This window comes from Stegostoma tigrinum, chromosome 19 (assembly GCF_030684315.1).
Source record: "Stegostoma tigrinum isolate sSteTig4 chromosome 19, sSteTig4.hap1, whole genome shotgun sequence".
NCBI lineage: Eukaryota > Metazoa > Chordata > Chondrichthyes > Orectolobiformes > Stegostomatidae > Stegostoma > Stegostoma tigrinum.
This window is the reverse complement of record NC_081372.1, coordinates 30284323-30299189: the sequence shown is the minus strand read 5'-3', so window position 1 is coordinate 30299189 and position 14867 is coordinate 30284323. Positions and strand designations below refer to the sequence as shown.

The window sequence follows — 14867 nt, the reverse complement described above, 5'->3', positions numbered from 1 at the left end:
GCTCTGTTTCCTTTGTTGACCTGTCTGTCTTACTGTGTACTTTTCTTTTATCTCTGTTTCCTACATTTTCCATCGATTTTTAGTTTCCAATATATACACCAGCTGCAAAAATAACCTTATCCAAATAGATTAATGTAACTGTTTTGCCACAACATAATTTTTCACAATGAAGAAACTAGCAAATTGCATTTCTTCAGTAACCTATCCTGTCTTTCAGAAAAATTCCATTTCACTTCACATTTAATGAACTATGTTGAAATACAGTGACTGTTGTAGCGTAGCCAAAAATGATGCAATGCTGGCATCAAAGTGTCATATGAAGGTCAATTGAGATAGCATTTCGGATAATAGTGTGGGGTGAAGACTGTGGTGTGGCAGTACTATCACCGGAGCAGTAGCCCACATTAATGTTCTGGGAACATTTGTTCAAATTCTACCATGTCATCTGCAAGAATTTAAATTCAACAAATCAACCTGGAAAATAAAAGCTAGGTATTAGTGATAGTTTACGCCAATTATCACAGACTATTGTGAAAACCCATCTGATTTATTTATGCCCATGAAGAAAGGAAAACTGTCTCTACCCTCACAGACATACGACTCCAAATTGATGGCAATGTGGGTAATTCTTTCCCATTCCCACTGAAATGGCAAAACAAGCAACTCAGTTGATGGCTGTTGTTAATAAGATGCTGGTCTTGTCAGTGATGCCCATGTCCCACCAAATAATTTTAAAAAGGTCGATGCATAAAAGGTTACAAGGCAATCGTCGTGAATTTCCTAGAAACGTGCAACATTAAGCATTTAAATCATAGGGATTTTTAAACCATATAAGAGAAACAAAAATCATATAAAGTGTAAAAGACGCTCATATATATAATAGCATCATTAATTTCCTTGGACTTCTGCAGCACTATATTTTTACCCTGTGGAAAAAACAGTGAGAATTTAATTATCATGGATTCACCTGTATTAAAATTAATAGCTCTTCAAATTTACTGTGTAAGGCTAGTTCACACGTCGCTCACTTAAACAAAAAATTGTTGATGTTTTGTGGTCTGATGTTTGGTGTCTGTGATCTGTGACTCAGAAAAGGATTCATGTGAAAATACTTGTATTATTTGTAAGTAATGGAAACTACTTTCATGTGAAGTTATTCTCCACAAATTCCAAAATAACAGAAACTCGGAGTTTACATGTTGGAAAGGGTTATTTTAATCAACCATAAATTTTCACTGCTGCATTTGGATTGCTATTCTGCCATCACTTCTAAAGGAAATTTATTAAAGTGGTTTCCAACAATATAATGTGTACAGCTAACTAGCTAAACGCTGCACAAGAAATTACAGTAAATAATTTGGAATCTAAAACACAGATTTAGAAGCTTTAGTTTTGCAATGTAAATATTCACTGTTTGGAAATGTTTTTGTTGGATTTAATCTATTTATATCCAAGAGATACCAGCCTACAAATTCAGTAAGGGCAACAGAAAATGAATAAAACAAACAGGCCAGTCCTTTCAGTTTTTCACAATTGATTTGGAATAAGAAGCAACTGATATAATTCAAGCTGTGATGTGTATAATTTGATTTGGATTATCTACTCATTGACAACACTTATAGAACAGGTGTAATTTGTTATTTGCATTCCTCATCTTCAGCAAGGAGAAAACTGGTAGTTTAGTTACAAAAGACTTTGGGTAAAACTAATAGGCACAGCGTTAACAGTATAGAATCTGGTTCTAAAATGCTGACAACAGACTGAACAGAGAGGAAAGAGTATTGAAAACCAGCCGTGGTTCTAAGGTTCCTACATAGACATACAGAGCTAAATTTTCCTTTTCTCTGTTAGTGTTTTGCTTTCATGATGTCTGGCCTGCTGCGGTTTGTAGTGACATTCTGTCATGTCTATTCTTCACTTTACTAATTATGTATTTAGGCTCTTTGACCTCCCTGTTGCAGGAGGCGCTGACATTCAGGCAACTGGCGCCATATTTAATGCTCAGCTACACACCATTTCAAACACTGTAAGCAGGACCTAACCCTTACATTGTGACCTAGCAGTCCTTGAGGAAACGGCTAAGAAAAGCAAGTTAGCTCCCAGTTTTGCAGACAGGGGCTTGGATGTACCGGTGGTGGAGAGAAAGGTTGTCTTTTCTCTTGCAGACTACCAGTAGAGGCCATATCATCAGATACAGCTTCATTGAGCTGTGTTCCATGCTCTCCCATTAGCTCCAGTGCAACTCATTTTTAACCTGAACAAGCTTTTCTCCCTTTATCCTAATTAATTTCCACTTTTCTATTACGAATGTATCAGCAGCACCTAGTGAACCTCTGCCCCAAAGAGGCCAATGCTAGAAACCCTCATCTTTACCTCCACCGCTGAGGAGGAACTACTGAACCCTCAGAGTATCCATTGTCAAGCCTTTCACCTGCACCCTCCTCCAGCTCAGAGACTTGCATCTTTGTGGGTATCCTGTCCAGATTTGACTTGAGATCACAATCTGACGAAGAGATCACTGACACAGTGTCCTCAGCTTGTGACAGAAGAAACACTTAAGGCCCTTGGCACTCTGCAGATAGCCAGAGACCAGACAATTGCTCAACCCCATGCAGAAGATGATGCCATTCCCTCAGCCAATGGTGAGCTTGTGGAAATACACTATAGGTAGTTTTACCTAAAGAAAGGACCTTAATAGGGTTTAATTAGTATTAAAGCTTAACTGATATGAGTCGCCTCAAGTCACCTCAGCTCTAATTAAGAAAGGGCCTGTTTCATCTGGAGTGAGACAGAGCCTCAGTGAGAATATAGTTTGGGGAATTTGGAGGCTAAATGGAAATTTGCTGCAGAGAAGAAGAGGTGCCTTCTGCATTTTTTTAAGGCTCATAGTCTGTAATTTTTTATTAAAGAGGGTAAATTGAAACCCAGGTTCACAGGCCCAGCACAAAAGAGTGATGCCAAAGGTAAACCATAAGTTCATTGGTTGGTGATAAAAACTAATTTGACAATATATGATAGGTTACTTTCAGATTGAAGGTAAATGGGGAAAATACTTACAGGCTGCTATCTAAAAGTCCAATGTGAAATTTTAACAGTCCAATTAAAGACCTAAGCAATTAAAAGAGAAACGAGAGACTTGGTGATTGTTGTAACTGCATGATATGGGAGCTGGCAGGTCCCATTGTGATTCATAGCAGCCACATCTGATTGCTTGAGGAACTCTGGCTCAGAGTTGATGACCTGTCAGCTTTGAACACTGTGATGCATCAGGGAGGGGGAAGAGTTACCTGGATGCCGTGTTCCAGGAGGTATTCAAACCACTTGGATTAACTACCTCAAATTCAGAGAGTGGCCAAGGACAGGATGGTGTGTCAAGACAGGTAGAGAGATCCAGGAGGTAGTGCTGAAGGAGCCTCAGACCTTGAGCTTGACTAACAGTTTTGAGATTCTTGCTCCCTGTGTGAATCAGAGTGGGGGCTATAGGGAAGATGAGAAAACTGACCACAGCATCATGCTACATCAAAAGTGTGGAGGAAAGAGAAATGTAGTTGTAATCGGGATTAGTATAGTCAGGGAAAAAAAACCGTTCTCTGTGGTCACGATCCAGAGTCCCAAAGGCTATGTTGCCTGCCTGATGCCCAGGTTCAGGATATCTATCTGGGCTGCATGGGAACTTGGAATGGGAGGGGAAAGATTCAACTGCCATGGTCCACAAAGGTACCAACAAAATAGGTAGAAAGAGATTCTGCCAAGGGAATATGAGCAGCTAGGGTCTAAAAAAAAAGCAGAACCAAAAACATAAGAAATTCTGGATTACTAACTGAGCCATGTGCAAACTGGCACTGGATCAACTAGATTAAAGAGACAAATGTATTGCTCAAAGATTGTTGTAAGAGAAATGGGTTTGAATTCATGGACATTGTCACCAGTACTAGGGAAGGAGGTAGCTGTTCCGATGCGATGGACTCCATCAGAATCATGCTGGGCCAGAGTCCTATAAATTGCATAACTAGTGCTGTGCATAAGGCTTTAAACTAAATAGTCAAAGTTTGGCTTCAGTTGCATGGAAAATTATTGAAAAAGTTGAAGGGGTCAGCAGAGGTTATTAAAGTTTCCAGAACAAGTATTAGGACAGAGAGTATGGAAAGGATCATGAATCTAACTTCAGGCACAGCAGATAAGAGGGCAACAATGAGAAGGGGGGCAGTCACTGCAAGACTGGGAGTGTTGTACTTAAATGCATGCAGTATTTGTAACAAGGTAAATGAGCTTCTAGGACACATTAAAATTAATAGGCATGATGTTGTGGGTATCACAGAGGTGTGGCTACAAGGGATCAGGATTAGGAACCAAATATCCAAGGATGTACCGAATTGAAAGGATGGGTGGGGGAGGCCAGGGTTTGTCTTGTCAGTAAGAAATGAAATGACAGTGATTGCAAGCAGTGATATAATGTTGAGTGGTGGAAAATCTGTATGTTAGGGTAAGGAATCGCAAATGTGAAAAGAACCAGATGATAATTTTGTACAGGACTCCTAGCAGTAGCCACAATGTGGGGAAGAATCAGAAGATAGAAAAGCCATGTAAGAAAGGCACTATCACAATAATCATGGGGGACTTCAATAGTCAGATCGAATGGGAAAATCAGGTTGGTAGTGGATATCAAGTAAAGGAATTTCTGGAATGTCATGAGGTGGGGTTTTTTGGGGACAGATAGTGGTTGAAAGGGAACAAGGCAATTCTGGATTTGGTGATGTATGACGAGGCAGACTTGATTAGCGAGTCCAAGCACCAGTGACAATAATATGATACAGTTCACCCTGCAGTTTGAGAGGGAGAAGCTTGAATCAGATGTAACAAGATTGCAATTGAGTAAAGGGAACTACAAAGACATGAAGGAGGAGCTGGTCAGAGTTGATCGGAAGGGAAGCCTACCATGGAAGACAGTGGAGCAGCAATGGTAGGGATTTCTGGGGATAATTCGTGAAGAACAACAGAAATTCAACTTATGGAGAAGGGGATGATCAGGCAACCGTGGCTGACAAGGCAAGTCAGGGCCAACACAAAAATATACAATGTGGTGAAGTTTAGTGAGAAGCCAGGAATGAGAAGCCTTTAAAAACCAGCAGACAACAATTAAAAGAGCAATAAGGGGAGATAAGATCAAATGTGAGAGTAAGCTAACTATTTATATAAAAGAAGGCTGTAAGATATTTTCTCGATTTCTAAAAGGTAAAAGAGAGGCAAGAATGGACATTGAACCATTGGACACTGGAGAAATAGTAATGGGGAACAAAGAAATGGCGGAGGAACTGAATAGGTACTTTGTATCAGCAGAAGTCACCTGCAGTATACCAGAGCTTTAACTTTTGAGAGAGTCAGGCCACAGATGTGAGTGTCATGGTCATCACTAAGGAGAAGATGCTGAGGAAGCTGAAAGGCCTGAGGGCAGATAAGACACTTGGACCGGATGGACTACACCCCAGAATTCTGAAGGAATTCTGAGGAAATGGTGGAAACATCAGTAAGATCTTTCAGGAATCACGGCAGACATCCCAGAGGATGGAAAATGGCTAATGTAATACCCCTCTTTAAGAAGGGAGAGTGGCAAAAACAGGAGACTATAGGCTCTTTAGCCTGACCTCGGTTGTTGGTATGACTTTAGGGTCTGTTATTAAGGATGAGATTGCAGAGTACTTGAAAGTTAACGGTAAAACAGGGCTGATTCAACATGGCTTGTCAAGGGGAATTCATGCATGAAAACTTTTTTAGAATTCTTTGAAGAAGTAACAAGCAAGTTAAACAAAGAGTCAGTGGATGTGATGTACAGTAAATCCTCCGATTCCAAGAAATCGTGAATCATGAATTCAACCAAGCATGCCAAAAAATAATATTAACAAAAATCAACATTCAAAGGTAAAAATTGCACATCCAACAGGGAAACAATGGCCTAGCAGTATTATTGCTGGACCGTTAATCCAGAGACCCAGATAATGTTCTGGGGACCAAGTTAACAATCTAATGATGACCATGAATCCATCATTGATTGTTGGGGAAAAATCCACATAGTTCACTTACGTTCTTTAGGGAAGGAAACTGCCAACTTTACCTGGTCTAGCCTATGTGTGATTCCAGACCCTCAGCAATGTCATTGACTCTTAACTGCCCTCTGGGCAATTAGGAATGGGCTATAAATGCTAGCCTAGCCAGCGATGCCCTCATCCTGTGAATGAATAAAAGAAAAAAGAATAACCACAATTTTTAACGAATTTTTAACAAGCTTCACACTTGTGAATTTCATCATTCACAGTGGCTTTTGGGAATGAACCCTCATTGATACAGAGGAATTGCTGTATTTGGATTTTCAGAAGGCTATCGACAAGCTGCCCTTGTAGGAGGTTGCTAAATAAGATGGGAGCTCATGGTGTTAGGGGCAAGATACTGGTATGGGCAGAGGATTGACTGACTGACAGAAGACACAGAGTGGGGACAAAAAGGGTCTTTTTCAGGATGGCAGCTGGTGACTAGTGGAGCTCCGCAAGGTTTACTGTTGGGACCACTACTATTCACATCGTACGTTAAAAATATGGTCAAAGGATTTGAGAGCATTGTTGCTAAGTTTGCAGACGACACAAAGTTGGTGGAGAGACAGATAGTATTGAGGAAGTGGAGAGGGTTCAGAAGGACAGGCTGGGGAGTAGGTAAAGAAGTGGCAGATGAAATACAATGTTTGAAAATGTGAAGTTATGCACTTTGGAAGGAAGAATGGAGGTATAAGCTATTTTCTAAATGGGGAAAAGCTTTGGAAATCTGAAGCACAGAAGTACTTAGAAGCAAAACAAAGTTGCTGGAAAAGCTCAGCAGGTCTGGCAGCATCTGTGAAGGGAAAAAACAGAGTTAATGTTTTGGGTCTGGTGACCCTTCCTCAGAACACTTAGTACTTTAGGAGTCTGAGTTCAGTTCTCTGAAGGAAGGTTATGGGTTCAATTGGCAGTTAGGAAGACAAATGCAATGTCATTTCAACAGGGCTATGATGCAAGAACAGAAATGTACTGCTGTGAACGTACAAGGCTCTTGTCAGTTTGCATTTGGAAAACTGTGACTAGCTTTGGGCCCGAAATCGACAGAAGGATGTGCTGGCCTTGGAGGAGATCCAGAGGAGGTTTGAAAGAATGATCTTGGGGATGAAAGACTTGTTACATGAGGAGTGGTTGAGGACTGTAGAGTTTAGGAGGATGAGAGCAGATTTTACTGAAACTTACAGAACACTGACAGGCATATATTTAACATGGGGAAGATGTTTCCACTAGTAGTAAAGATTAGGGCCTGAGACCACAGCCTCAGGGTGAAACATATTGCCCATCAATAAATGATGGAGCAGACTTGATGGCCTGAAAAAGGCCTAATTCTGCTTCTATATATTATAGCTTTAACAGTCTTCCCAGCATGTGTCTGGCTAGTCTCCTTGCTCCTGCAAATACAGGGCTGCTCCCTCCTTTCCATTTCCTCCACCAAGGCCTCCAGTACAGAGTATGAAAAACCGAGAGCCCACTATCTCTCATGGTATGTTGTTCTTCAATTTTTCTCAAGTCATTTCCAGCAGTGCACCCAACCCTGGCCCAGACACAATGCACCACACCTTTTAGAGATGAAAGCTACCATTAACTATTCACAAAAATTACCCCAACCCTCCAATCACCAATGTGGTTAGTTCTGGCTCAATGCAGAAACTATTGAAATGAGATGATAGCACAAACTGGCATGCTGTCTAGATCACAATCAATGAGAAAATGTAAATCACATATTGTGATCCACATTAGTTTTTGGAGATTATCAAATTTATCACCCGACAAGTGAATTTCACACCTTCTGTGTCCGATGTAGAGCTGGAGAGGGTGAAGAAAGGACTTACATGGATGTTACCAACACTGGAGTGTTTGAGTTATAAGGAGAGGCTGGATAGGTTGGGACTGTTTTCCTGGATCTTCGGAGGTTAAGTGATGACTTTATAGACATTTTTTTAAATCATGAGGGGCTAAATAAGGTGAATAACCAAAGTCCTTTCTCAGGGTAGGGGAGTCCAAAACTAGAGGGCATAAGTAAAAGGGTAAGGATTTACATGGGACCCGAGGGGCAACTTTTTCACACAGAGTGTGGTGCTTATATGGAACGAGCTGCCAGAGGAAAGTGGTAGAGGCTGGTACAATTACAATATTTAAAAGACATTTGGACATGTACGTGGATAGGAAACGTTTAGAGTGGCATAGGCCAAACACAAGCAAATGGGACTAATTTGGTTTAGGAAACTTGATCAGCATGGACGAGATGGGCAGAAGGGCCTGTTTCCATGTTCTATCACTCTATAACCGCACCACAAGACAATTATTTATACATGAACAATAATTTTTCACTGAAAATATGAACAGTGTGTGCATACTTGCTTCATATTTAACACAAGTTGTTTCTTCCATTACATTTGAAGCTTTTCATTTAATCAAGTAATATGGTGGAATTTTAGTTTTTTTATTAATCATTTATTGAATATCTGCACGATTTTTAAAATAAAGGTTTTCTTTCACAGAGTGTACATATAATCAATTTATCATAGGCTTCTAATGAATAACAATTTAATGAAGAAAGAGCCAAGGGGCACTTCTAACTTGATAGAATTATTAACATCCTGAATAATTAATTACTTTGGTTTCAAAGATAAAGAGACAATGATAAACAAACTCTGATTTTTCTGCTTTTGCACTGTGATGTAGGGAATGGCGGAAAATCTGACAGATGATAGATTCCCTCTGACACCAATGTGATTTCCTGTCCACAAGTACCCAGGTAGGATCTGTTATAAGATTACAACCGGGATTTCCTTTCATCACTGCACTCAAGTGATCCAATGAAAGTATGAATATAAAATGAACAGGTTTGAGTAAAATATTTCATATGAATTACTCAAACACACTACATTCTCTGTTTGAAAAAAAAAGATGAAAATTGATTCCATTGCTCTCTCTTTAATTCATTCAGAGGAATGTGAGCATTGGTGTTAAGGTCAGTATTTGGTATCCAACCCTATGTGCCCTTGAGAAGGTGGTGATGAGGCATTTCCTTGAAGTGTTTTAGTCTCAGTGATAGAAGACCACCACAGTGATGTCAGGGAAAGACATCAGATTTGTGATCTAGGGAAAGTGAAGAAACAGCGATATAGATCCAAATGACAAAGTTATATGGTTTGGAGGATAGGAGTTTGCAGATGGTGGCATTTTCAAAAGTTTGCTTGTTCTTCCGGGTGATCGGGTTGGGAGTTTTAGGAGTCGCTATAGAAGCAATCTTGATCAATGAAAGTATGAAATTCTTAAGCAATACTTCATAAAGAATTTAAGATTGGTGCAGCACAGACCGTTTGCCTTATTAAGCCTTTTCTACATCAATCACTGTGCCTCATCCTGTGCCTTAACAAGGACCCAGAAGACTGGAGGCTAGCCAAAGTTGTTAAAGGCAACAGGGATAATCCAAGAAATTACACAGAATGTTGTCCTCTAACACAATGCTTACACTCTTGCAGGACCTCAACGATAGAACATTGCATTATAGGAAAATTGCTATAGATTTTGATATAGATAGTCGCTATATAGTCCAAAGATGTGCAGGTTGGGTGGATTGGCCAATCTAAATTGCCCATAGGGATGTGTAGATTAGGTGGGTTATACAGGATGGGTCTGGGTGGGATGCTCTGAAGTTCAGTGTGGACTTGTTGGGCCGAAAGGCCTGTTTCCACACTGTAGGGATTCTATGATTCTATGTTCCTTATACCCTGACAAGTAACTATCTATTTACTTCATAAAAGAATTTGAACACAAGATTATTTGAACCAAAATTCTGAATATACCTGTTGAAATCCAGTTTTTGGAGCTCCTGGGAGAACGCATCATTGGCAGAAGGAGCACAAAAGGGTCCCTAATTGCTGGGAACCATTTGCATGCCATTAGTGAAGTCCAGTTTCATCTCCAGTGGCTTGCTTTTGGGTTCTAGGAAGAAGGATTAGGTTAAACGCAATGAAAGAAAATGGAAACATTGCCTATTTGCAGAGTAGAACTAGCCTTCGGGAAAATTAAGCCTTGGTTTCAAAGTGGCTGGAATACCACTTAACTCCATCAAGTCAAATTAAAACTTATCCATTAAACATGCATTAAATCAATAGAAGAAAATCATATGAATGTTATGTGCATAACCATTATTATCAACAATGAAACAAATGTCAATTGATGTTTCGCTCCAATATTTATGCTTTTGCATGCAGCATGCCGGCATTCTCACCAAGCAGCTTGTCACCAGTTGCCAATAAACAGGAATTAATGCTTGTTAAGCTCTCTGTTAACAGCTCAACTTACCTCATTACATTCAGGTGCTGATTTTACCAACGTCACCCAACAAGCTGCATATTCAGAAAGTTCAACATGGAGAAAGAAAGGCTGCTACCTGGCTTTTCCATACAACTCTGCCTCAGCTTAACTGCTGTTGCAATCCTCATTCATGACTTTGTTATCTCGAGACTTGGCTTCTCCTGACTGACCTACCACCTCATCTAAAACTCTAATGTCCATATTCTAAGGGAAAGGCCTATTTAAAATGTGACTCAATGTCGAAGATTGTTTTCAAAATTAGTAATTTAGGAAAGAAGCATCTATCAAGTATTTTTATTTTAAATTCATTCTTGGGAGGTGGGCACCACTGGCTAGGGCAGTTTTTATTCCTCTATACCAACTGCCTTCTTCAAACATTGTATTCCTAAGTATATACACAAAACTGTCAGAAGGCAGTTCCAGGATTTTGAACTAGTACTAGTGAAGGAATAGTTCCAAGTAAGGTTGTGTGGCTTATGGGGTATCTTGCAGGTGAAGTGCTCACATGTGTCTGTTCCCCCTTATTCTTCTAGGTTGTAGAGATCATTGGTTTGGACAGTGCTATAAATGAAACCTTAGTGAGTTCCCACAGAGTATCTTGTAGTTGATACATACTGCTCCGCAGTGCAGCAATGATGAAGGGAATCAATGTTGAAGGCTGTGTGTGGTGTGCCAGTCGATCAGGCTGCTTTGTCCTGAATGGTGATGAGAATCTAGACCAGAATCCACACAAGCAAGCAAGGAACATTATATCACACTCTTGATTTGGGCTTTGTAGATGGGAGAGTGGCATTGGTGAGACAGATTTGAGTCACTTCCCAGAATCTCCAGCCTCTGACCTACTCTTGTAGCCTTAGTATATATATCGTTGGTCTAGTTCAGCTTCTGGTTAACAGTAAGCTCTCAAGATCTTGATAGTGGAGGATTTGGCAATGAATTCAACAATGCTATTGAATCTCAAGATGAGATGTTAATTTTCTGTCACCTGTGCGGCATGACTGGAACTGCTATTTATCAGTCCAAGCCTGAACATTTTCCGGCTTTCCTGCATTTGCACCAAAGCTGCCTCAATAGATGAGGAGTTCCAAATGGTACCTAATATGTGCATGCATTTTCACTTCTGATCTTATGATAGAAGGGGGAAGGATTTTATGGTGTAGCTGAAGATGGATTGGCCTAAGGCACTATTCTGTAGCCCCCCTGCAATGATGTCCTTCAACTGAAGATTAACCTCCATAAACCACAACTATATATTGTTGTGCTCATTATGACTTAAACAAGTAGAAAACTTCCACCATTTCCATTGACTCCAGTTTTGACAGGGCTCCTTTCCATACTCAACCAAAAGCTATCTTGATGCCAGTGGCAGTCACATTCACCAGCTCTGGAGTCCAGCTGTTTTGTCCATGTTTGGAACAAGACTGCAATGAGGAGTGGAAGAATGCAAAACTGAGCATCAGTGTGCAGATTATTACTGTTCGTTTGAAGAGATCACTACAGGGCCATCTGTGATTGTACTTCTACATGTAGACATGCAGCATCACAAAACTAACCTTGTCTGTCAGTTCAAGACATGCACCTTGCTCCAACCCTTCTTCCAGTCCCCACTTGCTCAAATAACTGTGGTTCCCCTGGGGCACTTCATTGCTGGTCACAACTACCAGCCTGATGCTAATGACGGCAGGTTCTCAAAATAGACTAGGCCCACCTGTTATAATTGGCACACCTTTCTATTGTCTGCCAAGTAGCATGTCCACTGGTTGATTGACCAGTTGACGTCTGCCTCATTGTTTATTCCTGTATGTCTTTGTGCTTTTTTCATAATTCCAACTAATTAAAAAGGTTTCAAAAGTAAATATGCTTCATTACACATTAACTTGCATTAAACCCCATGTGCAAAGACATGCAGAAAATTTAAAAGAAGGTTATTGAAATTTAAATCTTCACTAAAAGTGTACAATCATGTCCCACGTGGATTGAGAAATTAGGACATAGACATTCAGTGCTAGGTTGTCTGATTAATTAGATTTCTATCAGCTCTGTATATATTGGCTGATGCAGCATTTGATTTGCAAAGTACAATGTTAAATGCACTAATTGTAAATCAAACTTTTATTTTGCTATTTTTGAAGTCATTTGTTCTTGACTAGCTTAACAATGAGTTAATGGCCAAATATTCACGAGCCTTACTAAATAGAAGGCTTTAACTGGACAACAACTAAATACAGTAAAAATCAATCTTTCAGAAGAAGCACATTAAAATGGCACATTTAAAAAGTAATTTATGCTTGAAAATGAAAAGTCAAAATTTGCTTCTTACGCAAATATACATTCATTTTACCACTTCTGAATTTCCTTTCTCCATTCCTGAAGTAACATCATTTTCATTAACTAATTTTTAAAAAATACATCAAATTGGGAAGCTTTACATTATTAGTGCAAAAAGAATGATCTATACAAAATTTCTTGATTAACAACACCTCTTCCATCTGCATGAAATCCTTTGCGGTTTCCAGTGGTATGTCTTAAAACAGAGCTTAGAAGTCGTCTTCACCTGTGTTATTTATTAATATCATACCTAAATCCTCATTGCCTCTGTTTCATCATCAGTCTTCAATGGACAGGTCTCTGAATTTTGTCATGCCTCACTGGGCTTGTGCACTGGAAATCAAGCTCTACTATTCCCAGAGTCGTCACAAAGATTAAAGATTTTAGCAAAGATAACAAAATTCCCCACTTTACCTGTCTTTTTCAACTACAGCACAAACCAGAATTCTGTACTTACTATCTATTACTAAGAATTATTATCTATTACAAATGAATAGATTCTGGTAATGTGTAAATTTCCATGAACTGTTGACATATATAATTCCACTATAATGATTACTTAGAAAACTCATACAACACATACACAGAGACAGACACAGACAAAAATTTGTATTAATGGGTGGAGGAAAAAACTGGGAGGGTAGGTCAGTGGTCTCTGTCTACAGGATTCAGTGTGTTGGTCCTTTGTTTTGCTACGACTTACTGCTTTCTCAATCTCCCCAGGTTGTTTCACTTGCTTGGAAGAGTTATAGTGTAACTGGTTCACAACCTTCAAAATCTCTGACCTGTGGTTAAAAGTGACAGCTTACAGCAACTAAAGTTAACAAAGTGTGAAGCCGGATGACCACAGCAAGCCAAGCAGCATCTCAGATGAGGCTTGGCTTGCTGTGTTCATCCAGCTTCACGCTTTGTTATCTTGGATTCTCCAGCATCTGCAGTTCCCATTATCTCAGCTTACAGCAACTGATGAGGGAAACATAAACTGACTTTCTTCAAGGTGTAGGTTTTATTTTACTGCAGATCAAAGGAAAGCAACCTTCCTCTGGTGGTTCAAATGCTTCTGGCTGTATCATTCACAATCATAAGCTTTGATTGAATAAGATTGAACACCTTTGTCATTGAAAACTGGTCATAACTTCACAGACCAATCAACAACTTGTTGTTGAGTCTCATCTTGTACATGACTTCAAGAATTTTGATCAGACAAACCAGGGAGGATTTGCACAGTTAATGTTAGGGCCCGGGGTAGCGTAGTCAAACAGAGACAACCAGGCATACAGGTACATAGTTCATTGAAAGTGGCATCACAGGTAGACAGTATGGTGAAGAAGGCATTTTGGCATGCTTGCCTTCATCGTTCAGCGTATTGAGTACAGGAGTTGGGACATCATATTACAGCTATGTGAGACATTGGTGAAGGCGCATTCGGAGTTATTTGTACAATTCTGGTTTGCCCTCCTTTTGAAAGGATATTATCAAACTGGAAAGGGTGCAAAAATGATTTACAAAGATGTTACTTAGACTGGAAGATTTGAGTTGTAAAGAGATGCTGGATAGGTTGTGATTTTTTTTTCCCTGGAGCATTGGAGGCTGTGGGATGACCTTACAGAGGTTTACAAAATCACAAGGCATATAGATAAGGTGAATAGAAAAGCTCTTTTCCCCAGGGTAGGGGAGTCCAAGACTAGATGGCCTGGGTTTAAAATAAGAGGGGAAAGGTTTAAAAGGGTTTTGATGGGCAACATTCTCACACAGAGGGTGGTGTGTATATGGAATAAGCTTCTGGAAAAAATGATAGAGGCAGGCGCATTTACAACATTTAAAAGACATTTGGACAGGTATTTGGGTATGAAATTTTTAGACGGATATGGGCCAACTGCAGGAAAATGGGTTTAGTTTGGTTTAGGACATCTGGTCAGCATGGAGACGTTGAGCCAAAGGATCCACTTCTGTGCTATGTACCTCTATGACTCCGAGTGCCAGTTCATCTGAAACTAAACTCACCTGCTGACTTCACAAATTCAGGCTATCTGGAGTTTTTATTCTTCTCTCAGAATGTGCTCTCTGTGTATTGGTAGATCTCACAATTGAAGGCTGTTGACTTTGGTTCTGCTCTTGGTAGAATGAGGATTG

The 14867-nt window shown here is 39.8% G+C and overlaps 1 long non-coding RNA gene across 1 annotated transcript in view; it reads left to right on the top strand.

Annotated features, from left to right (window-relative positions):
- The window catches only part of LOC132210724 (uncharacterized), a 70356-nt gene that overhangs the window by 8420 nt on the left and 47069 nt on the right, over nt 1-14867 (top strand). Inside the window, exon 2 of the long non-coding RNA XR_009446904.1 lies at nt 8766-8838. This is a non-coding gene — a long non-coding RNA (uncharacterized LOC132210724). The remainder of the gene's footprint in view (nt 1-8765; nt 8839-14867) is intronic.